Source organism: Nilaparvata lugens, chromosome 2 (genome assembly GCF_014356525.2).
Source record: "Nilaparvata lugens isolate BPH chromosome 2, ASM1435652v1, whole genome shotgun sequence".
In the NCBI taxonomy this organism is placed as follows: domain Eukaryota; kingdom Metazoa; phylum Arthropoda; class Insecta; order Hemiptera; family Delphacidae; genus Nilaparvata; species Nilaparvata lugens.
This window is the reverse complement of record NC_052505.1, coordinates 63,231,586-63,258,938: the sequence shown is the minus strand read 5'-3', so window position 1 is coordinate 63,258,938 and position 27,353 is coordinate 63,231,586. Positions and strand designations below refer to the sequence as shown.

Here is a 27,353-nt window from a genome sequence, read left to right as displayed (position 1 = left end):
TGCGGAGCGGCAGCAGTTTTGGTATGGGGAGAAGGTAAGGGCGAGTGGCTGTCAAACCAGATTGTGTTCTCGACCAATCTACCTGACAAGACCAATGACGTGATGGTGTCCGTGCTTTTCAGTCCATTCCATGACTTCGAGAAAGAGCGAATTCGAGTTTGAAACCTTGAAACCACAATGAAGACGGGAAGTGCAGTCTTCAAGGATGTGCGAATTCGAAACTGAAATGCAGTCGGGTGCTGCCAAGATTGCCTTGAACGGATTTAAAACCAAGCTGTTGCATTCCATGAGAATATCTTTTGCAATGAAATAATTCTAGTTCGTGGTAAGTGTGACAAGTCAAGGACCTTCAGGTAGGTATCCCATGATTTACGCGATGTGTTTTTTTCGTGACTTTTGTGTTAGACCTTTGTGCTATTATATCTGAATGTTATACACTATGAAGGATTATTATGATTCTTATTTAATCAAATTGATTGTGAAATTCAATAGAGATTAGGAACTGATTCCAAGAGTAAATGCTATGGTTGGTTGTACCTGCACTATTAATATCATACTGGACATTGGGCTCACTATAAATATTGGTATAGGGATTAGAATGAGTCGCTCTTTACAGCATTACTATTACTGCTGATAATAATTTTTTGGAAATCCCCCCAAACACATTTCACTTGAATTTAACATTATAATTATTCTCATTGATGAAGGAGAACAATGCGATTGAACAAGTAGTTTTATAAATATCAATCTCATTAATGAATCAACCAGTACCTATCATAATAATTATATCACTCATATAATCAATATTCTGATCATTATCATTATTATTATTATTATTATTATTATTATTATTATTATTATTATTATTATTATCATTATCATTATTATTATTATTATTATTATTATTATTATTATACGAAATAAGTTAACAGACATGATTCGTAATGAGAAAAGGAAATACTATTATAGGGCTTTCAATGATAACTCCAACAATACTAAGAAAATTTGGGAGATCATCTGCAGGACCTGATAAAATTAGGCCAAAAGATATAATAAATAACATTTTCTATCTAAAGCTGATCCTGATGCATTTGATTAATAGGATAATTGAAACAGGAAAAATACCTGTAACAATAAATATTGTTACAATTATGAGTGATGAGAATTATGCAAATTAGCCTGAGAAGTTAGCCTGTTATAAAAATGGATTTTGCTGTTCTGCTTTTCTGTGTTGTGTTGTGTTGACTCTGTAAGTGTGTGCGTAGAAGCTAGGATCCTAGGAATAACATCAATTTTCCTGGAGCAACAGTCTAGTTCATGAACCTTGCTTTTTGCGTTGTGTAGTGTCGACTCTATAGGTGTGTGTGTAGAAGTTGTGGGAAGATCAACGATTTTCCTAGAATATAAGTCTGGTTCACAACCTTATAAGGCAAGGAATTTATAGCTGCCTAGGAAAAATAGCTGTCACTTGGTGGGAGAATGTATCTTAAATTGTAGTTGTAACGTCCCTTTCTATTGGTGGAAATTTTTCTAGAGAATAGTAACTGCCAATCACAGTTGGTGTTGGTTAGGTCTATTTAGTATGGACGATCTCACAGCTGTCCACCTCAAGACGAGAAAAGCGAAGTGGCTTCACTCAGCGTCTGTCCTCCGACATAAGCAGTACTAAATAATGTAATCTGTTCAGAACTTGGTATTAATCTTGGCTTCCATGCCAGCTTTAGGCTTTTTTTAGTATTTGGCTCTGGAACCTTTTGTTCCAGCAGCATTTTTAGTCTTTTGCCTATGTAGTCGCTTTAATTAAGAAGAGAGAGAGTATCAAATTGTCACCTCACAATGGAGATTTTTCTCCTATAACCGCTACTAAAGGTACGTCATAGATTTATAATATTATTAAGGAAAATATCTTCAAAGAAAGCTTCCATCAAAGTATTTATTGTAATGTAAGAAAATTAACGATATATGTTTGGTAGAAATTTAGAATACCTATTAGTAGGAATTAAGATATTTGTTTGATTTAAACTATTTTTGAAGAGGAAGCTATTAACCTAAATTTCAATTACTGTTGTTTACACAGATGTACACAGACTGTGTTGACTGATGTTTACAGTATATTATTCTATCAGTATTTTTTGGTTATAGATTTTATTTGTCTTTTGATGCTTAGGAAAAGCTTTCATGATTATTTAGGAAACATCTATCATGTAATTTATTCTTTTAAATTACACCATAAATGTGATTTATGTAAGAGAACTGACTAAACTAACAACAATACTCGAAATACCTTATTATGAAGTAATTCAATCAACTTGTGAATTATGTAGGCCTATTATGGAATACTATGTACTCATCGCTTTGTGTATAGGGCGTAACCCTTATTACAAATAAATTCTATTCTTTTATATCAAGAGATTGAAGTAGGTAATGCCTACTTATGTTTTAAAGTAATTGAGCTATATAACCTAAAGTAGGTTGTTTTTATTATGTAACTGAAGTTAAGTTAATTGGTTTTATCCTAGTTTATTTTTATTCTAACAGCGGTGTAAGTACGGGGATCAACGTACGAATCCATCATTTCATGGGTTCATGAACGTGTGTCTTTAAGCCGCTGAGACGCCTCTGAATCGATGGCCGTCCTAGCTTGGGGTATGCTGTCTCCTGTCCATCTGGACGTGTAGAGCTCGATCACCGAGCCTAGATTCAATTTGAAGAAACAGCTATGAGGTAACAACTTTTTTCCAAATTAAACGAACGTCCCAGGAACTCCGGATGTGACAAAATGGGTTTTAGTGACGACAGACTTTCAATCAAGTAAAACGTGCGGAATTAGACTTTTGTTAAATCATAATTTTGAGATATTATTGGGGATAGATAGTTTATTAATTTTATTAATTTGGTTTGAGTAATAGATTTTCGGTTGTATCTTTACATTGAAAAGTGAGGCCATATTTTCTCTGTAAGGATCCAGCTGGGAATTTCAGTTTTCTTTAAATTTATAAATAATTATAATCTTCTAAACTACTAAAAGTTGAATGAGTACATGAATTTTTAAATGTCCCTTATTGATTAAATTAATGTTTTAAAATAATTCTCATCTTAAAGTTGTAAAGGATCAAATGAAGTTTCAAGGACCCTAACCTTTCCTAAATTTGTTTTGATGACATATATTTTTGAATAGTTTTATTTAAGGTAGTATACCATGATGTGATACTTGAGGAATGTTTGTCCTTGCAGCGTTCATGATATAAAGATACTAAATAGTTATTATTGGGGGGATCATTAATATTTGATAATGTTTTGATAGTGTTTTAAAGTTTCCAAGTGTGTTCAAAATTTAATGTTCTAAGAATTTTATGAATTTTATGTGGATCTTTTCTTAAAATATTTATTCTTATTTATGATTAACTTCTGAGACATATCGATGATAATTTTCAATAATTGCTCTTTTGAAATTAGAGTCCTTTAAGCTTTTATGATTCAATCTAAAACGTTTTAAAATGTAGAGCATACAGAGTAGGTTATTACCGAATTAAGTATATCAGAGATAACTTTCTAAATTTAGTAATTTTATTTTCGGTTTTCATGATTCTTCTTCTTGTTTTATTTGTTGTTTATTGATTTCTTTGTTTTATTAACTTCTTTGTTTTATTAATTGTTGAATTCACTGTAAGAGGTGACAATATAATTGATACCTTCTCTCTATTTCGTTGTCTCTCTTGTCATTTCTGGTTTCCCGTTCTCTAGCACTAGGTATGTTTATCAAGCATCCCTTTTATTAAGTTATATTGTGTGTGCTTCTAAATTCTAAATTCAAAATTAACTTTCTAAATTCAAAGCACGGCACAATTTGCTGCGCCACTCTGCTACTTTCTTGATTTTTTTAATGTATTGATCACGATTTATTCTTGAAAAGGCTTGATAACATACTTGTGGCCGGGGAATTCTCGATTCCAGTAATGAGTTTGCATCAGCAGACGGCTGCTGAGCTTTGATTTGATGTGAACTTGAAGCTAAAGTAACTTAGAATTTATTGTTTGAGACAAAGATTTTATCTATATTATTATCATGACTGACAACAATGTGTCAGTGACTGCTCAAAGTTCTGGACCGTCTGTCCAAGAGACCCAAACGCCCGGGACAACTGATCCGGCGCCAAGAGAATTATTCTGGATAGTCAAAAGTGAGGTTGAGTCACGTTTGTCTTCTAGTGGTCCACCTGGATTACTAGCTAGACCTTTAAATCCTAATCATTTGGTCAAGGGTGAATTATTTTTTGAGATAGAAACCTTGGGAACGCCAAGTAGTAATCTTAGTGATCTTAGTGTGGATGAGTTAAGAAAGAAATACAGGGAGTTACGAAAGGAAAACATTGAGAGTAATGGTAAAATATTCCGTGGAGTATTCAATCCTCAATCAGCTTTGGCCGAATTGGTGCCTATTAGTAAAATTATATCAAATCTTGATAGTTGGAGTACTCAAATTGCAGCTGCAGTTGAGGGTGATAGTCGAAAGGAGTTGTTCTATAAATGTCATTCAAATGTGTTGCATGCTGCAAATAGAATCATTCATTTGTTAACTTATGCCCGTGAATCCTCTAATGAAAATTTAATTTCAGAATTGAATCGATATTTGGACGCTTTGTGTGAGACAAATGCGCGCTTAATTGAGTGGCAGCATTGCATAGCAAGTCGGGGTGCATCGCCTATCCCATATTCGACTGCAATGTCGAGCCCTGCCGTTGGGGATGCCGAAGCTGGGACTTCTCGAACTGTCGTGGCACCGTTCGTCAGTGCTGGTAGGCCAAACACTTCCCAGGTTGGTACAGAGACTGGTGCATTGCCCCGTGCGCGCCACCCGAACTTAACCTTGACTATACCGCCACCAATGTCTCACAATTTTGTCCCGGTCGCTCAAAACCAAACTAGAGTCAATCAAAATTACTCAGCTATGGATTCACATGCCCACATGGAACCAAATTCATTTGCGAGAGACACGGTCCCATCATCATTTGGAACTCTGTATAACAAACTTCAAAATCCCATTGAGAGCCTGTTGAAGGATCTACCTGTAACGGATGGTCTGACGGTGGAAAAATTATTGAAATTCATTAGTGTTGCTTTAAAAATTCAGAATCAATTTGGTATAGGGGATAACCAATTATTTCAACTATTACAGCCTTTTGCACTCGGTCCCTTGTGCGACCGATTGAGTTTTGCAGTTAATTCTGGCAATACTTTCGACCAATTTCATGGAGACATTTTGAGATATTTTATTCCTCAGAGACTGCTTTCTGCTATTGAAAGACAGGAGTTTTATCGCCTCCAAAGATCCAAAGAGCCGTTGTCTAGTTACATTGTATCAGTAAGAGAGGCTGCTTGTCTGCTCAGACTCAATTTACAGGAGTCGGAGATAGTGCATACTATATGTTCAGGTTTGAATCCAGAGGAAAGGTCTCGCCTCATTTTTCTAGGTCGTCCCACAACTTTTCAGGAGTTAAATGCGATGAGTGTACAAGCTCAAAACTTGACTTTTGCCGACCAGGAGCGAGTCCACATTGAAAGATCTAGAGTTAATAATCCCCATCAACAAGAAAATTCGAGAGGCTATAGTGATAAGAATTGTTTCAACTGTGGTAAGAGAGGTCATTTAGCTCGATATTGTAGGTCAAGACCAGTTAATCAGGAGACCCAAAATCGTAGCAATGTTGAAACTGCCAAGCCGAATCAGAATGTTTCCAACAGGAATGCAAATGTCAAATGTTTTACATGTAATCGTTTGGGTCACTACTCTCGAGATTGTAGGTCAAAGAAGACCTGACTAGTGAATTCATGTTCAAAATTTAAGCCCGGTAAAAATTGTAATGCAAGACGGATTTCCCGGAAAATAAATTCGAATGAATATGATTGTCATTCCAAAAGTAAGGTTATTTCATGTTTCTCCTCTTTCAATAAATGTAACACGAAATTTTCAAATAAGAGTCATCAAGCTCTGCACAAACGTCACCCAGCTAAACCCAAAGTCAAAGCTGCTACTGATGATGTTATGCCTATTATCAGATGTCAGTTGGGAGTATGTGGATATGACACACCTGCATTGATAGACTCAGGTGCGGTGAAATCAATTATTTCTAAATCTGTTCTGGATAAAATGCTTGCTAACGGTGCAAATATCAGTTATTTTGAGGAAAACTTTGTCTGTACTACGGCTAATCAAACCACTTTGCTTCTCAAGAAATCGGTGTATTTAAAGATTAAAATTGAAAATTTCACTTGGAAATTTAAATTTTTTTTGGCGGAAAATTTAGCAGTCCCCATTATCTTGGGATGTGATTTCATTCTTCATTCTCAATTGGTACTAAACCTTTTTAATAAATGTTATTTTTTTGGTTTCAAACCAAATTTCAAATTCATGTTTGTAAACAACTGGAAATCTCTAGTATCTTCACTGACTGCTTCGGTCGGAATCCCGGACATGAATGGCGACTTGTCTATAGAGGAGAAAGCTCGTTTGGATGAAATTCTTCACAACTTCAATGATGTTTTAACCAAGAGACTAGGCAAAACAAATCTCATGGAATATAAGATCCGGTTAACATCAACAGAGCCGGTGCGAAGACCTCCTTATCAGTTGAATCCAATAAAGAGAGAGATTGTTGATACTAAGGTTAGGAAAATGCTTCAAGAAGGTGTAATAGAAAGAGCTATTTCCAATTATTCTAGTCCTTGTTTTCTTGTTCCCAAAACAGGTAAAGATGAGACCGACAGTGATGCATGGCGTTTAGTGGTAGATTATCGGTTCTTGAACAAACGTATTTCCCTAGATTCAGTTCCTTTGCCCAATATTGAAGGCTGCTTTCATTATTTTAACGGTGCCAAATTTTTCTCTATCTTAGACTTGAATCAAGCCTATTATCAAATTCCTTTGCATAAAGATAGTCGAGCTCTGACCACATTTTGCACCCCTAGGACCACATATCAATTTACAAGAGTTCCTTTCGGTCTTGCTGTAGGGTCACAGGCGTTGTCTGTTGTTCTAGATCAGCTATTCGAAGAGGAGAAGTACAAATTTATTTTTCATTACCTGGATGATATTGTCATTTATTCAAAAAATTTCGGTGAACATCTATCTCACATTAAGATAGTTCTTTCAAAATTGCGTGATGCTGGTTTTACTGTAAATCCAGAGAAGGCTAGTTTCGCCAAAAGACAAATTTCTTTTCTAGGACACATTGTCAATGAACATGGTGTATCGGTGGATCCGAATCGAACTAAGTGTATCCGCGAGTTTCCTGCGCCCAAAACTCAGAAAGGTGTCGCTCGTTTCATAGGAATGATAGCGTATTATCACAAATTCATTCCGAAGTTTGCTGAGATCGCCGCGCCTCTCAATGCGCTTAGAAAAAAGGACTCTAAGTTTGAATGGAGTGAGGTTCACAATGAAGCTTTTCTCAAGTTGAAAAAGGCTATTACCTGCCCGCCTGTTCTACGCACGGCAGATTTTTCTAAACAATTTGTGCTTCAATCGGATGCGAGTTCATCAGCCATCGCAGCCGTACTATCACAGGAAATAGATGGGGTACTCCAACCCATCGCTTATGCTTCAAAAAAATTGACACCAAACGAAACTCGATATAGTACTTATGAACTGGAATGTCTTGCCGCTCTTTTCGGAATGGAAAAGTTCAAAGTGTATTTGCAACACTCTAAATTTAAATTGCTGACAGATAATTCTGCTTTGTCGTGGGTTCTCAATAATCCAAAAGGTGGACGAATAGGTCGTTGGGTCTTAAGGCTGTTATCCTTTCAATTCGAAACGGTCCATATTCCCGGTAGACTGAATGTCACAGCTGACAGTCTATCACGGATGTATCAAGACGAAGAAGAGCCCATTGATTTTACATCCAAAGACAAGGAGATTGAGCCCCTACTTTCAGTTATCAATACCTTGAAATTGTCAGATTTCCCGCTTGCCTTTTCGGATATTAAAAGTCATCAAGATAATGATCCATTTTGTAAGGACATAATTGAGAAGATTTCAAATAATGTAGACCAATTTCCGTACTCTTTGAGTAAAGGTGTGCTTGTCATCAAATCTCGTAATTCTAACTCATTGAAGGTGGTAATACCAAAATTTTTGGTTCCCTTAATTTTCAAGTATTATCATGAGAGTACATTAGGTGGTCACTTGGGAATTTATAAGACCACTAACAAAATTCTAGAAAAATTTTTCTGGCCAGGCGTCAGAAAAGACATTGCTCTGATGGTGAAAACATGTAGATTATGTGAGAAAAGTAAACCCGCTCAACAACATAATTTCGGCTTTCTTTCTTCCAAGGTTATTACAAAACCTTTGGAACGTTTTTATTGTGATCTTGTAGGTCCATTAATAAGAACAACGGAGGGATATACTCAAATTTTTTCTTGTGTTGATGCATTTACAAAATTTTGTTGGTTGATACCGTTGAGGAAAGGAAATACTGAATCTGTCATCAAAGCTTTGAGAAGTATTTTTACGAATTTTTCAGTGCCTAAAAGTCTGGTTACTGATAACGCCTCTATTTTCACTTCAAATGTATTTAAGAACTTTTGCTTCCAGTTGGGTATTCAACATATTACTACGTCGCCCTATTATCCATCACCTAATATGTCTGAAAGGTTGAATAGAAATCTGAAAAGTGCTCTTATTGCATTTCATGCTGAAGCCCAAAATAAGTGGAGTAACAGTTTACATTGGTTAAGTTTGGCCTTTAATTTGGCAGAACATGAATCAAGCGGTTGTACTGCATTTTCTCTCATGTTTCGGTATGCTCCCAATCATCCGCTTGTGAATGCCTGGAAAATTGACGAAATTCTGCCTGAAAGAGTGGTCCCTAGTACCTTGCAATTGTGGAGAAAAGCACGGTATAATCTCGTAAAAGCTCATAGTAGAACCGCTAAGCAATATAATCGTAATCGAGTAGAAGTTCCTTTTAAAATCGGAGATTTGGTATTATTAAGAACACACGTCCAATCTAGTGGAGTGAATAAAATAATGAGTAAGTTGAGTTATCGTTATCGAGGTCCATTTGTCATCAAAAGGTGGTTGACCCCGGTGACGGCATCATTGTATGATTTGGAAACGGGTGCTTATGTACAGAAGGCCCATGTGTCCCAATTGAAGAGGTATACTGGTTGAATGTATATTTTCCCTCTGTATTTTCAAAGAATTTGGTAATTAATATAAATACTACTACTCAGTGATATGGTGGTTTCCCAAAAAAAAAAGGTAAAGTCTAGTATTTTCCCATCGGAAAATTCGTGCCCCAACTTAGTGTCTTGCTGGTAATTTTGGAATATCCGCGGTATTCTTTGCCACTACTAGGACCTGAGTTATTGTTCTCTAATGAAACGGAGAAGTTCCGCTATCAGTTTGGTTCTGTAGATTGAGAAAAGGTAACTATGTTGTCAACCAGTTTGTTCTGTTGTCCTTGAGAGCAGACTATCACAAGCTAGGTAAACAGTGTATGGACATATAATGTGGTAGAATTGATAAAAAAAAAAAAAAAAAAAAAAAAAGGGATGGTCGTTGTTGGAAAAATAGAATAGTTAGAAAAGTTGTATCATCGAGTTTGATACGTGTATCAACTGCAGTGATACGCGTTGCTCATGAGTCGCCTACTTGTAACTAGTGACATTGAAAAGCGTCAATGTGATTGAACTTGTGGTGAACACCTTGTCCGGACTGTATATAGGCAATAATGATCATTATTATTACACTTATTGGTTTAGATTAAAATTTATATATATATATAGTGTTGGTTAACTGCTTTTCTTAACCCCTTAATAAAATCGTGTTGGATGACTTTGGTCATCTGGTATCTAGTTATTACCCCTTACTATATAGATGTATATATTCATGTATATCTACCACTACTATATTGGCTATGCCAATACTATAACATACTATATATTATCGATAATTACCTTAATTACTTTAGCACTTATCCCTTCAAATGTGGTATTTTTTATCTTTGATTAATGTAATTGGTAGTATGATGTTTCTTGTAATTTTTTAAGTTTGTTTTTTTTTGTGGATCCACTTAGGTTAGTTATTAACTTTATCAGCTGAGTTTCTTAGGGAAGTTCTATTGAATTTTGTATTTGTCTTGTTTTATTTGGAAGTTGTTAGGACGATTATCTCACCTATGTTTAGTTAAAGTATGACCGGTAAATATGCGCTTATCTAGCTTATCATGGTTTAACTCCTAAAGTATCCATCTGAACTAAATTTTGTATTATCCTTCTGGTTTTTTTAATAGTGGTTATCATTCCATATAGTTGTTTAGTTTTGATGTTTCGGAGGGCCCGCCTGAACACTGCGACTGACAACCTTTTGTTACATCTTTGATGATTATTGAATTTTGAGTTGGTTTTGATAATATTGGCTTTATCAGGTTGATGTGAATTCTCCCTGTTACACATATTTATTTATCTTGTTCTATAGGGATGAATACTTGGTCCAAAATTTATTTTAGAATTTGATTGACAATGATTTGGCTCTAAATTATTATGGTAATCCCTCATGGGTGAGATGTCTCCATTCTGGCTTCGGTAGGATACTATGTACTAGCGATATATACTTATAGTTGTTTGATGTAGGCATTGTTAATAATATTTAGTTACTTAGTTTTACTCATCTGGTCAAGTATTTGCAGTGAGGCATTGTAGGTTGTCAATGGACAGTTGTTTCTGATTTCTGTGGTAAGCTATTAGTGTCCCATTTTGCTGTTTCTATCAATTTGTTTTTACGTCTGTGCGGTATGTTTGTTTTGTAACCCTATGGTTTTGCATGAGTAAGTGTTGATTTTGTTGGGCAAATTTATCTTTAGTATATTATTTGAAATTTTGAGGTGAATGGTTGCTTTTATTGTTATTAGTCTTATACAGGATGTTACCAAAATCATTGTCATGTTGTTTTCTGCCAAATTTTTTACGACTCAACCCGGTGTTCCACACTCAAGAAGGGGGAGTATTGTAACAATAAATATTGTTACAATTATGAGTGATGAGAATTATGCAAATTAGCCTGAGAAGTTAGCCTGTTATAAAAATGGATTTTGCTGTTCTGCTTTTCTGTGTTGTGTTGTGTTGACTCTGTAAGTGTGTGCGTAGAAGCTAGGATCCTAGGAATAACATCAATTTTCCTGGAGCAACAGTCTAGTTCATGAACCTTGCTTTTTGCGTTGTGTAGTGTCGACTCTATAGGTGTGTGTGTAGAAGTTGTGGGAAGATCAACGATTTTCCTAGAATATAAGTCTGGTTCACAACCTTATAAGGCAAGGAATTTATAGCTGCCTAGGAAAAATAGCTGTCACTTGGTGGGAGAATGTATCTTAAATTGTAGTTGTAACGTCCCTTTCTATTGGTGGAAATTTTTCTAGAGAATAGTAACCGCCAATCACAGTTGGTGTTGGTTAGGTCTATTTAGTATGGCCGATCTCACAGCTGTCCACCTCAAGACGAGAAAAGCGAAGTGGCTTCACTCAGCGTCTGTCCTCTGACATAAGCAGTACTAAATAATGTAATCTGTTCAGAACTTGGTATTAATCTTGGCTTCCATGCCAGCTTTAGGCTTTTTTTAGTATTTGGCTCTGGAACCTTTTGTTCCAGCAGCATTTTTAGTCTTTTGCCTATGTAGTCGCTTTAATTAAGAAGAGAGAGAGTATCAAATTGTCACCTCACAATGGAGATTTTTCTCCTATAACCGCTACTAAAGGTACGTCATAGATTTATAATATTATTAAGGAAAATATCTTCAAAGAAAGCTTCCATCAAAGTATTTATTGTAATGTAAGAAAATTAACGATATATGTTTGGTAGAAATTTAGAATACCTATTAGTAGGAATTAAGATATTTGTTTGATTTAAACTATTTTTGAAGAGGAAGCTATTAACCTAAATTTCAATTACTGTTGTTTACACAGATGTACACAGACTGTGTTGACTGATGTTTACAGTATATTATTCTATCAGTATTTTTTGGTTATAGATTTTATTTGTCTTTTGATGCTTAGGAAAAGCTTTCATGATTATTTAGGAAACATCTATCATGTAATTTATTCTTTTAAATTACCACCATAAATGTGATTTATGTAAGAGAACTGACTAAACTAACAACAATACTCGAAATACCTTATTATGAAGTAATTCAATCAACTTGTGAATTATGTAGGCCTATTATGGAATACTATGTACTCATCGCTTTGTGTATAGGGCGTAACCCTTATTACAAATAAATTCTATTCTTTTATATCAAGAGATTGAAGTAGGTAATGCCTACTTATGTTTTAAAGTAATTGAGCTATATAACCTAAAGTAGGTTGTTTTTATTATGTAACTGAAGTTAAGTTAATTGGTTTTATCCTAGTTTATTTTTATTCTAACAGCGGTGTAAGTACGGGGATCAACGTACGAATCCATCATTTCATGGGTTCATGAACGTGTGTCTTTAAGCCGCTGAGACGCCTCTGAATCGATGGCCGTCCTAGCTTGGGGTATGCTGTCTCCTGTCCATCTGGACGTGTAGAGCTCGATCACCGAGCCTAGATTCAATTTGAAGAAACAGCTATGAGGTAACAACTTTTTTCCAAATTAAACGAACGTCCCAGGAACTCCGGATGTGACAAAATGGGTTTTAGTGACGACAGACTTTCAATCAAGTAAAACGTGCGGAATTAGACTTTTGTTAAATCATAATTTTGAGATATTATTGGGGATAGATAGTTTATTAATTTTATTAATTTGGTTTGAGTAATAGATTTTCGGTTGTATCTTTACATTGAAAAGTGAGGCCATATTTTCTCTGTAAGGATCCAGCTGGGAATTTCAGTTTTCTTTAAATTTATAAATAATTATAATCTTCTAAACTACTAAAAGTTGAATGAGTACATGAATTTTTAAATGTCCCTTATTGATTAAATTAATGTTTTAAAATAATTCTCATCTTAAAGTTGTAAAGGATCAAATGAAGTTTCAAGGACCCTAACCTTTCCTAAATTTGTTTTGATGACATATATTTTTGAATAGTTTTTTTTAAGGTAGTATACCATGATGTGATACTTGAGGAATGTTTGTCCTTGCAGCGTTCATGATATAAAGATACTAAATAGTTATTATTGGGGGGGATCATTAATATTTGATAATGTTTTGATAGTGTTTTAAAGTTTCCAAGTGTGTTCAAAATTTAATGTTCTAAGAATTTTATGAATTTTATGTGGATCTTTTCTTAAAATATTTATTCTTATTTATAATTAATTTGCCATAAAGCAGAATGTCCAAGATATAATAATTTGAGAAACACATGCAGGTGTCAGCATTTGGAATTCAGTGAGAATATTAAGCATCTAGGAGTTGTTTTTGATGCAGACATGAAATTCAATTCACACAATAATAGGATGCTGCGAATTATGAAAGCTGCTTTATACAAATGCTCTAGAATTAGCCACTGTTTTCCAATAAATATTAAAAGAATTATCTATTTCTCTATGATTCAAAGTATAATATTCTATGGTATTACAATTCATAGTTTAGCACCAGTGTATTTGAGACAGCCGTTGTATGATGTAGTTAGAAGAGTAGCAAATACATTATTTAATGGAGTTGAGCTTGGAATATTGGGTATTATGACACCAGAATCTCTCGCAAAATACACTGATTTGTCCAGAAATTATTTTGAAGATGAATTAAGGGAAATAAACGAAATAAGTTATGGTTTGAGAAATAGGCTATTTAGAGCACAGCGTTATAATAATAATTATGGTAAGAACCTATTAAAATACAGAATCCCTTACCTGTTGAACGATTTGCCACCAGAATTAAAAAATTTACAAAGAAATGAAATAAAAACTAAACTTAAGAATTATTTTATAGGAATTGTTTGAATGAAAAGATATGTTGAAGATCATTGTTAATATTCTAATAGGTTAGTTAGTAGATAGGTTAGTTTGCACATAGTAGACAATAATAAACTGCACTGTACAATGGGAAATGGAAAAGAAAAAACTATGGATGAATAAATAAATAAGAATAATTTCAATATTGTAAACAAAAAAGTGCTTTAGAAGCAGTTGAAAATGATTAAGGGAGTGTATATTACAGTTTGTAGTATAATAAATGTTTTTTTGGAGGATAGGTTATGTTTTTGTATTCTATGACTGTGTGTGTATTGTAATATTGTTGATGTGCATGTTGGTTCAGCTAGTCAGCTGTTCAAAGCCACCTAAATGCAAGAGACAATAATGTCTGCAAGGTTGATCACCGATTTAGTAGAATATAGAGTGACTAATGTTGTGATTCAAGTGGTAGAAATTAGAACTTTAATATCAAATCCCAGATAGAAACTATAATAAACTTTCAATTTAGTTTATTGAACACTTTACAAAAATTTTCATTTGTAGTATTTATTTTTCACGTGTCTTATGAAGAAAATTACAACTTTACACGATTCCGTGAAATTCATGAGTAATAGCTTCGACGAAGTTCTATCACGTGTAAAAGGAAATGATAGTAAAATAGCATCTTTGGAAAAACGTTTAGTTATAAAAGACAAGAAAATCGAGGATCTGGAATACAAATTGAACTCTATTGAACAATACGGTCGTAGAAATAATATAGAAATCTTTGGACTTGAAGAAAATCAGGATGAGAATGTTTATGAGCTAGTGACAAAAACTGTTGAAAAAATTGTACCTGAGTTTGTGATAGGAGATATTGATATTGCGCACCGTTTACCGACTAGAAATAAGAAACAAAATAATTCTATCATTGTCGTTCTGAAAAGTAGGAATTTGAAGGAAAAAATTGTAAGTTCTGCTCGAAAGGGCCCTAAAATTAAGCAATCTCAGATAATTTCCTCCTGTTCTAAGAATGATCAATTGGTGTTTGTATCTGAAAATCTTTCCGCCTATTTCAAAAACCTAAAGTGGCTGACCAAGCAGCAAGCTGTTAAGAATGGATACAAATATGTATGGTACAGAAATGGAAAGATTCTAGTTCGTAAGAATGAAAAGGAGCCTGTCATTGAGATATTGAGGGATAATGACCTCACTAAAATCGTTTGAATTATTTCAGAAGCATTGTTCAGATATGCATTTTCATTTTTGATTCGTGCCAATGTTTGATCATGAAGGAGACGAATCCGTTCATGATTTGTTTACTCAAAATTTTGCAAATGAATTGAATCCAGACTCAGATTCATTTGTTAAAGAGAGTATTTTCCATGATGTTACTGAGCTCGAATTGTTTGTACCTCTTTCTTCTTCTTTAGGGACCAATAGACATAATATGAATGGTGTCAAATCCAACTTCAATTCACTTACTCTCAATATTAGAAAAATCCAGTTGCACTTTGATGAATTCATACTAGCTTATGATAAATTTATTCAATCACTTGACTTGATATTTTTTACAGAAGTACAAACTAAATCTTACCTGATGGATCATTTCAAAATTGAGGGTTTCAATAAGCATTTCTGGTTGCGAGAAAATAGAGGTGGTGGTGGTGTTTGTATGTTTCTAAGAAATTGTTTTATTTTTGAAAGGATAGATTATAATTTTGTTACTTTTGAAAATGTTCAAGGATTTATACGTTCTAGTATTAATGCAAATTTCAAAACTTATTTCTTGGGTATTTATCGCCCTCCTAATTTATCTAAGTCTAATTTTATCAAAGAGCTCAATGAAAATATTAATAAAGTACCCATTGATTGTAAATTCTTGTTGTCAGGTGATATCAACCTCAATTTGAATGAGGATAGGTCTTCTATTATAAAAGAATACTTAGATACGCTCTATTCCATGGGATTTGTTAGAGGTATTTGGAGTAATACAAGAGAGGTTTTCCTGCAGGGAGTACCAGTTAGATCTTGTTTAGATCATTATTTTGTTCGATGGATGAAGTATGATGAACCAATCTATACTGGTGTAGTAAAAAGTAGAATAAGTGATCATTTTTCTGTTTTATGTTCATGTCCAATAGATCAAAATCTTAGTGTGAATTCAACTATTGGGAGTGATTATAAATATATTTACTTAAAAAATAGAATAAATCGTTACCTCAGCGATATTGATGTTAATAGCATTTTAAGTTTGAATAGCTGTGATGAGCTCTATAATGAGTTATGCCGAGTCTATGACTTGGGATATGAAAAATCAAAAATCAAAGTTAAAAACAAATCTCAAGTTAAACTTAAAAAGAATTGGATGACTCTAGAGTTGCATAGGAGATTGAAAGAAAGGGATAATTTGTATAGACACTCTGGTACACCAGAGGGCTTGGAAGCATATAAGAAATATCGTAACAAATTAAATAAAGATATTAAAAAGGCAAAGTGTAATTTTCTAAAAAATGAATTTGAGACAAACATTAATAGCATAAAAAATACTTGGTCATTAATCAACGTTGCCATGGGTAGACAAGAAAAGTTGTCAGTTGATGATAATATAATGAAACACATAGTGGTTGGTGATAGGCAGGTTGAGGAGGTTGTGGACCATTTCTGCAGTGAATTCACAGAAGGTGTTAGAGCTGCAAAACATGAGTGTAATATTACTACTTATTTAGAAAATGATAATGATACCAATGTTAATTTTCCTAGCTTTGACTTACCTGATGCAGATGAATTAAAAATAGGTAATATCATCAGAAGTATGAGTTCAAATAAATCTCCAGGGATTGATAATATTTTGATGTCTGATATAAAAAATCACAGTATCAAGTTCATACCAATTATCACAAGATTAATCAATTTATCATTAGAGGAAGGTAAAGTTCCAAATAAATTGAAAACTTCCATAATAAGACCGATTTTCAAAAATGGATCCAGATCAGAAATTTCTAACTATCGGCCTATTTCAATACTTTCTTCACCTGATAAGATAGTTGAAAAGTATATTTGTAATGAATTAGTTATGCATTTAAAAAATCACAATTTAATCCCTTCAGCTCAATTTGGATTCCAACGCGACAAATCAACTGGTCAGCTTTTATCCCAATTATGTAACTATATAAATAATAAATTAAATAAGAATTACCATGTTTTAATATTATTTCTAGATTTCAAGAAAGCGTTTGACACTTTATCTTTTCATAAAATTGTACAGTCCATGAGTGAAATTGGTTTGTCAAGACGAGGTATTAACTGGTTAATAGATTATTTGAATAACCGAAAGGTTACTGTTAAAGTAGGAAAATCCTACAGTCGCCATGAATTTGTCACCTCTGGTGTGCCACAAGGTTCCAATCTTGGACCATTGCTTTATCTGGTGTCAGTAATCACAATGGTTGGTGTTTCAAAGGAAACTAAGATATTTCAGTATGCTGATGACACAGTTATGGTAGCCAGCCACACAAGTTTTGATGAAGCAAGAATATTGCTACAAAGAGACTTTGATAGAATGCAAAGATGGATCCATGATAATGGCTTGACTTTGAATTTTAAAAAAACCACTTGTATGCATATGAGACCGCCACGTCAAACCTCAAAGTCCACTAATATTACTATGCATTCCTTAAATTGTCTACATGAGAATAACTTTGGAACTCCTTGTACTTGTAATGAAAAGGTCAAACAAGTTACAATTCAAAAGTATCTAGGTATTTTCATTGATGATTGTTTAAAGTGGGGTCCTCACATTGATAGTGTATGCCAGCGTCTTCGCTCATGTCTATTTGGTTTATATAACTTACAGCGATCTGTCTCAAAGAAGACATTGATAGTTGTTTATAAAGCCCTAGCTGAATCCGTAGTAAGATACGGTGTCAATGTTTGGGGTAATGCAAGTGGCTATGAAATTGATAGAGTTAAGAGATTACAAAATTCCTTGCTGAAAATAGTTCATTCAAAACAAGAGAGTTACCCTAAGCCAAATTTGTTTAAAAAATATAGCATTCTTCCTGTAAACGAGCTTTTCAGATATGATATCTTATTAAATAATTATTTTTCTAATAACTTTAAAATGTCAAGTAGAATTTTGCATGAGCGAAGACAAGGTGCTGCTTATAAGAGGTTTATTGTGCCCGAATACAATAATTATCATGGTAAATGTGAACTTAGTTATGTTGTACCAACTATTTTCAATGAGTTGCCAGATGATTTAATTGGTCTGGATAGAATTTCAATTGTTAAGAATAAGATGAAACACTTTCTGTTAAATAATTTGAGTGAATTTGAATGATTTTCATAATTCTTTCTTTTTTTATATATATTTTTTCTTGTGTATTATTGTTTGTGATAAGCAACAACTGAAATCCCATTGTTTTATTATTTTATTGCTACACAATACAATTAAATGAATTATTATCAATGTATCAATTAATTTTGATTGTATCAAGATTGATTGTATCAATGTACTATTTCTATGGTTTTTTTTTAATATAATGTAAAACTTGACTCCTCCAGTCAAACCTTCTTTAGAAGGTTTTGGAGAATTTATAATTCGTCTGGTTTGTAATATTTGAAATGTTCTACTGAAAGGGAATCTTCTTATCTTTTGTCATTCTTGCTTTTTTTTATTATTCTTCATTTGTTTTGTTTGTAAGATTTCTTTTTATAAGTGTATTTTTCATTTTTGTTTGTTATATTTTCTATAATAAACTCCCTTCTTCTGGGGGTACCAGGACGAAGGAAAAAGGAAGGAAAGGAAAGGATTATTATTATTATTATTATTATTATTATTATTATTATTATTATTATTATTATAAATCCTTATCATTCAGTATATTATTCAGTTTAAAAAAGCCCAAAGAAGCCTCGATGTTGGTCTATAATCAAACAGATAGATTCCATTGGTAGATTTTTCTCCAGAAAACCACAAAATCGGGCTAAGCTTTATTTAAAATATCAATTTCAGCAATTTGAGAATTATTTCTTGTAACATAATAACAGTGAAATCACGAGAACTGCCTAGTATCAAACCAAAAAAGTGAGCTGCACCATTTTCGTTTCATTTTATTCCATTTTAGGTCAGAATATCTGTGTCAACTGAAAAGTCATTAATTGAAAAGCGCACAAATAGTGAGGGCACAGAATGCTTGTCGTTTCCAGGAAAAACTGACTGACTGGTGAAAAGCACTGCAAATATTCTTCTAGACAGTCAACAAGTACATTCAATTTTTCAACGTAGTGACTTGAAGTGTGTGTCGTGAAGGAGTGGCACATGGCGAGGTGGAGCACACACATTACTCGGCACTCTGTATATGCCGCACACCAGACCCTCTAATGGCAGTTGCAATTAACTTTTCATGTCTACACAACTGACTCAGAGCCGTCGAGCGACGCGAAATGGTGCCTAATAGAAATGAATGAGACGCCACTGTTGGCCCTTTAACGCTGATGAATATCCCTGTGACGAAAAAATACGACCCACTTCTGGTCGCCTTTTATTATTTCCGCAAATGTCCTTCCTGCAAACTCTGTTGCACTAGTGGCAAAACTAATTTGGCTGTTGAAGGGGAAGACTACAAGATTTTGGGGTAGATCCAGCCGCATTGCCAATCTTCAATAATAAATAGAAAAGTGAAGCTATATTACTTCAAGTTACTCAAGTACAAATCATTAAAACAATTAGGTATAGATTATACATTAAATTTGAGTAACATCCGAAAAATGAAACTTCGGTCGACTCAAAATGCTAATCCACCCACATTTTTATGTAAAATATTTTGAATCTTATCCTCGGTGTTCTAGTATTGCTCAGAGATCAGAAACGTTGCCCCAGGAGATTGATTGATGTTAAAATCTACTCTGATGTCTGCGATGAGGAGTGCCACTGTTTCATAGTAAGTAGGCTATAGTTTTGAGGAACTTGATTATCCAAAAACCCTGTTATCCGACGCTCAGCCACTAACCGCATTTCTAGTTAAGATGAGCACTGGAGCTTTCCAGCTTCAAACTTACTTGAAGAGAATTGCTTGATCTGAAATCAGATGCAGTTCATCATCTATAGCTGACAAGCTTTCTACTATATTCTTAGTAAAGAGAATCAGACAGATATTCTCAGTTGTGTGGCTCATTTTAGTTCAGTGTTTTCTTAAGCAAGAATCCTTCTTCGAAAATAGCTGACCATTAATAAAATGTTATCATCCTTTTTCAAAAATAACATGCAACGAGCTTGAAGTCACAGCAAAGTTTACGGAAGAGTTGGGTGCTCAATCACCTGAGATAAGTGATGAGGCGACATAGTAGTGGGGGGGGGGAGACAGATTTAGTAGGAGAGAAGGTGGACCGCTTTCTTCATAGTAAACAACGACTTTATCCTCAAATGCGGCAGGCTAGGAAAACTTGGGAAAGAAAGTTGGAAATAAATCAGCAGTGCTGATAGCAAGGTCTTGCTTTGCTGATGAGTTTGCTTTGCTGATTCAATCGCAAACAGCTTGGCTGAGTTGGCTGCATTAATCCATTTCAATATTATGCAAACTTAGGAGATGCACGAACCCACACTCATCTCAGATACCCATTAATGCACTCATCTACCTAACTCGAAAGTAATGTGTTTGTCGAGTGTGTGTTTTGAAACTCACTCGACGGAGAAGTAGATCCTAGAATGCAAATATTGACTCCAATGATGATAATAATAATTCATCATAATTGACCGAGCGAAGTGAGGTCTAAGATAAACAGATAAACATATTCGTCAGTAAACAGAAATATTGCTTTTATTCTTAATGACAATTGCAGAGTTGATTCTGTAGATGGATAGAGTGGCTCACACTGGAGTCTTGTTGTATTTGATTACATTATTGATAGTACTTTCTATAATTTTGATTCTATGAGAGAATATAACAACAGGTCATCTAATATTTTGGTGGAAAGAATGAAACTGGTTCTCAATTCGGATAGGATAGTTCATGTGGACTGTCTGCAACAGCGAAACTCATTTGACTGTGGTTTCTTAGCGCTCTTTCACCTTGAAAGCTACATAAAAATCAGAACCAAGAACAAAAGTAAATCCATCAATAATAGTTTTGAATTTGGCAGATTTATTCAAAAAAGTATAGATTGGAGGTATTGGGTGCCATCGTTAATTTTTTAAAGCAGCAGAATGATTGTATTGGTAATGTTTCTCAATCTACTGTCTCAAAAAATTTTGAAAAAAAATCTCTTGCTCCGAAGTCAAAAACTGTTAAACCAGTTAAAAAAAATAAAACTATTCATGAGTAGCCAGGGTCTTACTGTTGTTGATAAATTAATGCGTGACAAAGATGAAAAATGTAAAGTAACAGGTACACTAAAGCCTGGAGCTTGTTTTGAGGATGTGACCAGGGGGAGCGTGGGTGACTGCTCAGATTTGGGGCCTATGGATGCGGCAGTGTTGATTGGAGGAGGTAATGACATTGCCAGAAATGATGCCAAAGGTTTCATATCAGTCCTGCGTAGGGGGCTGGCTGATTTAAGACATACCAGAGTATTTTTATTTGACATTCCACACAGGCATGACCTCCCAGAATGGTCTTGTGTAAATAAAGCAATTCAATGGGCGAATTCTGAGATACATAAAACATGTAAACATTTTGAAAATGCCTTGTGTTAGAGTTTTGTAAGTTGGGGAAACGTTTTCATTCGAAACATGGGCACCACTTGAATAATCTTGGAGAGCGGTACGTTGCCTCACAGATCTTAAAACAATTCGAAAAAGAAGTGATAATTCCAACCAATAAACTTATTCCTCCAAAAAACTACTAAGGCCATAAGCCGAGACTGATTACAATCCATATCGGCTGAATTATAGGGATGATTATGCCATTAACTCTAGGAGAAGTAATATAAATATCTTACATCAAAATGTACAGAGCTTATCAAATAAAATAGGACTGCTGGAGGAGATTATTGTTAATTATAAGTTGGACATTTTATGTGTATTGGAGCATTGGATGACTGATGCTGAGCTTGAAGTAAACTCTAATATTAAGCATCTATATTTAGTAAACGGCTACTGTCGCTCTATACGAATTCATGGTGGTGTGACCATAGTATTCAAATAATGATGCGTCCCAATACAAAGTATTAGGCTATTTAAATAACATTTCGGTTGAGTTGGACTGTGAATTAGCAGGAGTTCATTTCTTGAATATTGACATCATGGGCATTACTGTTTATAGAAGTACTCAAGGTAATTTTGAAACGTTTTGCAGGGTTATGGAACTAGCTTTAAGTTATTTAAATAAGATAAACCGGAAATTAATATTATGTGGTGACTTCAACCTGCATTTTAAAAGAAATAGTAAGGATGCAGAACACTTTGTTAATTCGTGTTGTATGTATTGGTTCGAAATGAGTGTTCATGAACCGACAAGGGGTACCAACTGTCTGAATGATGTGTTCACAACTTTCAAAAAACATTTGAGTGTTCTGCATGTTAGTGATTACTTGGGCCAACTTATTTCAATGAGTAGAGTGAATTATATTGATCCACAGAAATCTAAGACAAACACTAAAAAAGTTTATAAAATAGTAACTAGAATAAATTGATTACAGTAATAGGAAAACTGGTTCTGGTAGACGTTCAAGTAACAATCTAAACTGGTATACACAAGAATTGAAAAATCATAAGAATAGGCTTGATTTTTTATACTTTCTTCCCAACACATCCTCTGATTATAAAGATATGTATAATCGAGAAAAAAGTTATTACAGACTAAAGATAAAAAAAGCAAAAAAAGAATTCAACAAAAGTTTAATAGAGAACTCTGAAAATAAGTCGAAAACACTGTTGAACATTAGTAAACAAGAGTAAATCAGAAAAAAGAACTACTCAAAAACATTATATCTCCAGACAGTTTCAATAGTTTCTTTTCAAATATTGCTAATGGAGTCAAGAAAAACTTTATAAATATGATACACTTACATCAGATAATCTACTAAAAAATAAGAATGTTCCTGAAAGTATTGGGGTGTTTAGATTCAAGCCCATTACAGAGTATTGCGTTCTAGAAGTTGTTAAGCATAATATCACAAAAGATAAGCAAATACACAATTTGGCTTCCGAAGAGGCCTCTCAACCACACATGCTCTTATAAAACTGGTTGAAGAAATTCTTGACTGCTTTGAAGATAAATCCTCTGCCGCTGTCTCTTTCTGTGACATCAGTCGTGCATTCGATTGTGTGTCACATGATATCCTCCTGGCGAAATTGAAACACCTTCATGTTGAGGGACCTATTCTTGAGCTATTTTCTTCCTATTTGCGAGGCAGAGTGCAGTACGTCTCCGTGAATGGTGACAACTCTTGCGTTTTGCCTGTGAAGTGTGGTGTGCCTCAGGGCACTGTATTGGGTCCAGTGCTTTTTCTGATCATGATTGATGATCTTAGCATAAATGTCTAAACAAAAATCTACATGTATGCCGATGATACCACAGTTCTAGATAAGCATAAAAATGATGCTCAAGCTGTTGCACTGTCGGAGAGGAATCTGGAGTCGGTGCAGGCTTGGTTGAATGCCAACGAACTGTTCCTCAACAAAGCCAAAACCACAACAGTCACTTTCAGGCTCAAAAAGGGATCGGCAACAAATGATACTTGTAGAGCAGAAACTCGTAGGAATAATAATTATCGACCCTACTCTAAGTTGGGCACAACACATTGCTGTTGTGAAAAGTAGGTTGAGCAGCAGTGTGTTTGTGGGCAGCTGGACCAACATGGACTACGTCACACTTATTTTGGTATTTTTCATCCACACATTTTGTATGGCCTTATAGTCTGGGGCTTTTCTTCACAAGCACAAGACATTTTAATAATGCAGAAAAGGGCTGTCAGAGTCATCGCCAGGGCGCGGAATCGGGAACATTATAGAGATATTTATAAAGGTCTTCGCATTCTAACTCTATATTCATTATATATATATTGCATTGCTTACTATTTCTGGAAGCGAATCCGGAGAGAATGGAGTTGAGAAATATAATTCATTCTTTTATTACAAGATCCAATCAGACGCTCAATGTAACACGAAGCAGACTGCATAAAACTGATCAAAGTCCCTCGAATGTTGCAATTAAATTGATGAATAGGCTTCCTATTGAGGTGAGGCAACTTAATCACAGGAAGTTCAAACAGATTTTAGAAATATTTTTCTTGAAAACCCCCTTTTACTCAGTTAAAAAGTTTATCGACATGAGAATGAATGTAGATTTAAATATTCAGAATTAATTGATATTACTGTTATATGAATAGGATTGATATACCGTACATGTTTTTATTGTAAATGTGACTTTGTATTGTTTTTTATTGACTGAGTGTATTTACTGTTATATTGACTGGCCTATATGTCAAATTGTGACATCCTGTTTTTTGGCTATTAAATATTTATTCATTTATTTATTTATTCAAGTCGACGGTTTTGCATTCCTCTTCATGTTTATATGTTCCGCATTCACTACGAAACGCGGCAATAGATTCTCATGTAATTTGACATGTATGTTCCTTTTTGAATTTCGCGTCGACATACATATGAGGTTTCTTGAAATTTTGCATTTTAAGGATAATACAAAAGGAAAAGGGGTCTCCATCGAACGCCAATGTTACCGTAAATATCAGACCATAGAATTATTCATCATAAATGAGCTGTCACGTGGATGACGCATGCAATTAATATCTCAATGTAACTTGGTGAAAATCAGCTGTCGTGTGGACTATTAATGACGGCAATTTTTATGCACAAATAAATACACTATTTATTGCATGCAATTGATAACTAAAATTGATGTTTGCATTTTTGATACATCAACCCAACAGTCATTAGCCGTTTTCACACCGATATCTCGCCGACACGACAAACATACAGGATTTACTCTGATGGACAGTATGGGAGGAGGCTGTGATTTAAAACTGCGCGAGTTCTACTGCTCACAGAACTACTAGTTTTATTGATTAAATAACTGACTCTCAGACATACATGAAAAGACAGTAGAGGAACTTCTCTACAGCCAAGTGGTTGAGGTGTCTCATACAGTCTCAAATAATGATCTGTCTTGATAATATGATCGAGTAAGATCAATGATATAATGATTGGTTGTGATTCATGTCAATCTTATTTACCAAGAATTATTATTCACAAAATGAAAAGAGATCGATAATCAGAATGAGAGAAAAAGAGGTACATGAATAAAATAATCAATTGATTTCCCACTATAACAATTAACTACAGATTCAACTATTATGTTAATTTTTATTGATTTATACAGTGATTAGCTACTCGAAATTGTGACACCTAATATTTGAAAATAGGTTTGTGTTTCTTCCATGGTTCCAAATTCAATTTTGTTGTCTAACGAAATTGACCTGTAGAAAAGATCGAAGCTGATCAATCAATTCTTTATCAAGTTATTGTAGAACATACAAACAGATGGACAATGACTTTGGCCTTTGGTAAGTCAAAAGTGAAAAACTCAATAACGCTCGTTAAATTAGCAATCGAAAAATCTCCAATAGTTTTGACTATTTTATTAGGAATACGATTTTCAATGTTGATTTTTATTCAATTTTATTTTGACAAAATGTTGTTCAGAGGATATCATGGATGGATAGATTGTTCTTAATCCATTACTATTGTGTATTCAGCTGATATATCTTTAGTCATAGAAAATACGAACTAGACCCACCACGTTTCTCAATGCTAAGGTTAACCGGAATTTCAAAAGTTTTAATAGATAACTGAGATTTCACATACCGAAATCGTAACTACTGACCAATCACTGTTGTTATTCTTGAATTAGTTGCATTCCTCTATTGTGATTGGATTCAGAGTAGCAATCATCAGTGAATGAATGGAATTGAACCGAGTTGATCCTTGGACATGAAAATGTTTGTGAGAGGAAATATGACGTCAGCAATATCGGAGGTTCTGGAAGGGTGGAAAGTGGAAGTAGTGTTGGTGGGAGGGAAGTCGGAATAGGAATCCGCATACCTCTGCGATTCCACTGGAGTTTGCGATTCCAGGGAAAGGATAATTATCCAAATTTTCCTTTATTAAGAATATTGTGTTTCATTTTCCTGTAGGGAAAATTCCATTTCTCATGAAGTAAAGCAGTGGAATATCTTCAAATCGGATAACCAATTGAAATTTCCATGATGTATAGTAGTAGGAAGCCTGCTGATAAGTTGACCATTGATTCCTCAAAATCAATGTACCATTCAGCAATAACATTCTCTTAGAAAAAACGTGAAATTCATCTCTTTGTTCACTTTAGAATATTGTTGTGGAATCCAGAAAATTAAATAATTGATTAGAATGTTCATAATTTTTCATGGTAGCCTGCTGATAATCGAATTCGACCATCGATGGGAATTATTCTAATAACAAGTTGTCAGAAATGTTTAATTTTATCTCAACTAATAATATTATCAGTTTCCTCTCCACTGAACTATGGATTAAGTATGTGACTATAGAGTATGGTGTAACGATCTACGATCTCAATCTCTACCATTCATCTGAATTATATCGTAAAAAGCTTATTATAATAGGATAAGTTATCATGGATATAATTTAAAACACATCATTGAAGCAGGAGATTTCCAAAAGAATGTTCCAGAGAATTATAGATAATAATAATGCAATTTATTATTCTTATGAATCTTGAAAAACTAAAACCTTATATTTGGGAGCAATATCAATATAAGATGGAATTCTTTAACCAATATCATGATTTATTGTGATTTGTCTCTCACCTAACGCTGGAGTTCCTAAGCCATTTGAATATAGGGAACATTTTCAACAGCTTACATAGCAGACTAACTCCACTAGCTTAAATAAAACCCAATATTAGATTATTGCACTTATTCCACTTTGCCATTACTTTTACGTCTTATCATAGATGACGTACTTTGATTAACTTTGAATTTCACTCGATTTCAACTGTCATGCAACATATATTTCTAGTCAACTTCATATTTGATTCGACTGCTGCTTGATAATATGTGATGCTTTGATCACTCTGAACCGGTAGCTTGCGGTGTTGAGATAATGAATGGCGATCGACCTATCCCACTACTTTTCCTTGAAGTAGCGGTTACGAGTGAAAAGGGAAACAGTGATACGCTCCCAAGGGAGTGTCATAGGAGTATATACATTGAATATCAACGTATACAGTTATAGGGTGTGAGTTGATCTCGACAAAAGCCATCTAGCACCGCAGCAGCAGTTCAGTTGAGTTTGTCCCAGAGCTATTGATCTTCCGCTATGGCCTGAAGCCAGCATGTTAGTGGGTCAGCTGAGCACAGATAATGCCTTGTAACCGGCAGGTCCAAACCCCGCACTCATCAAGCTTCCAATTAGAAACGGGCTCAATTGTTCCGCAATGAAGTTGTTGACACGTGTGCTGCAATT

The 27,353-nt window shown here is 34.3% G+C and overlaps 1 protein-coding gene across 1 annotated transcript in view; it reads right to left on the bottom strand.

Moving 5' to 3' along the window:
- Positions 1-27,353, bottom strand: part of LOC111049280 (hemicentin-2-like) — a 173,848-nt gene that overhangs the window by 58,513 nt on the left and 87,982 nt on the right. The window lies entirely within an intron of this gene.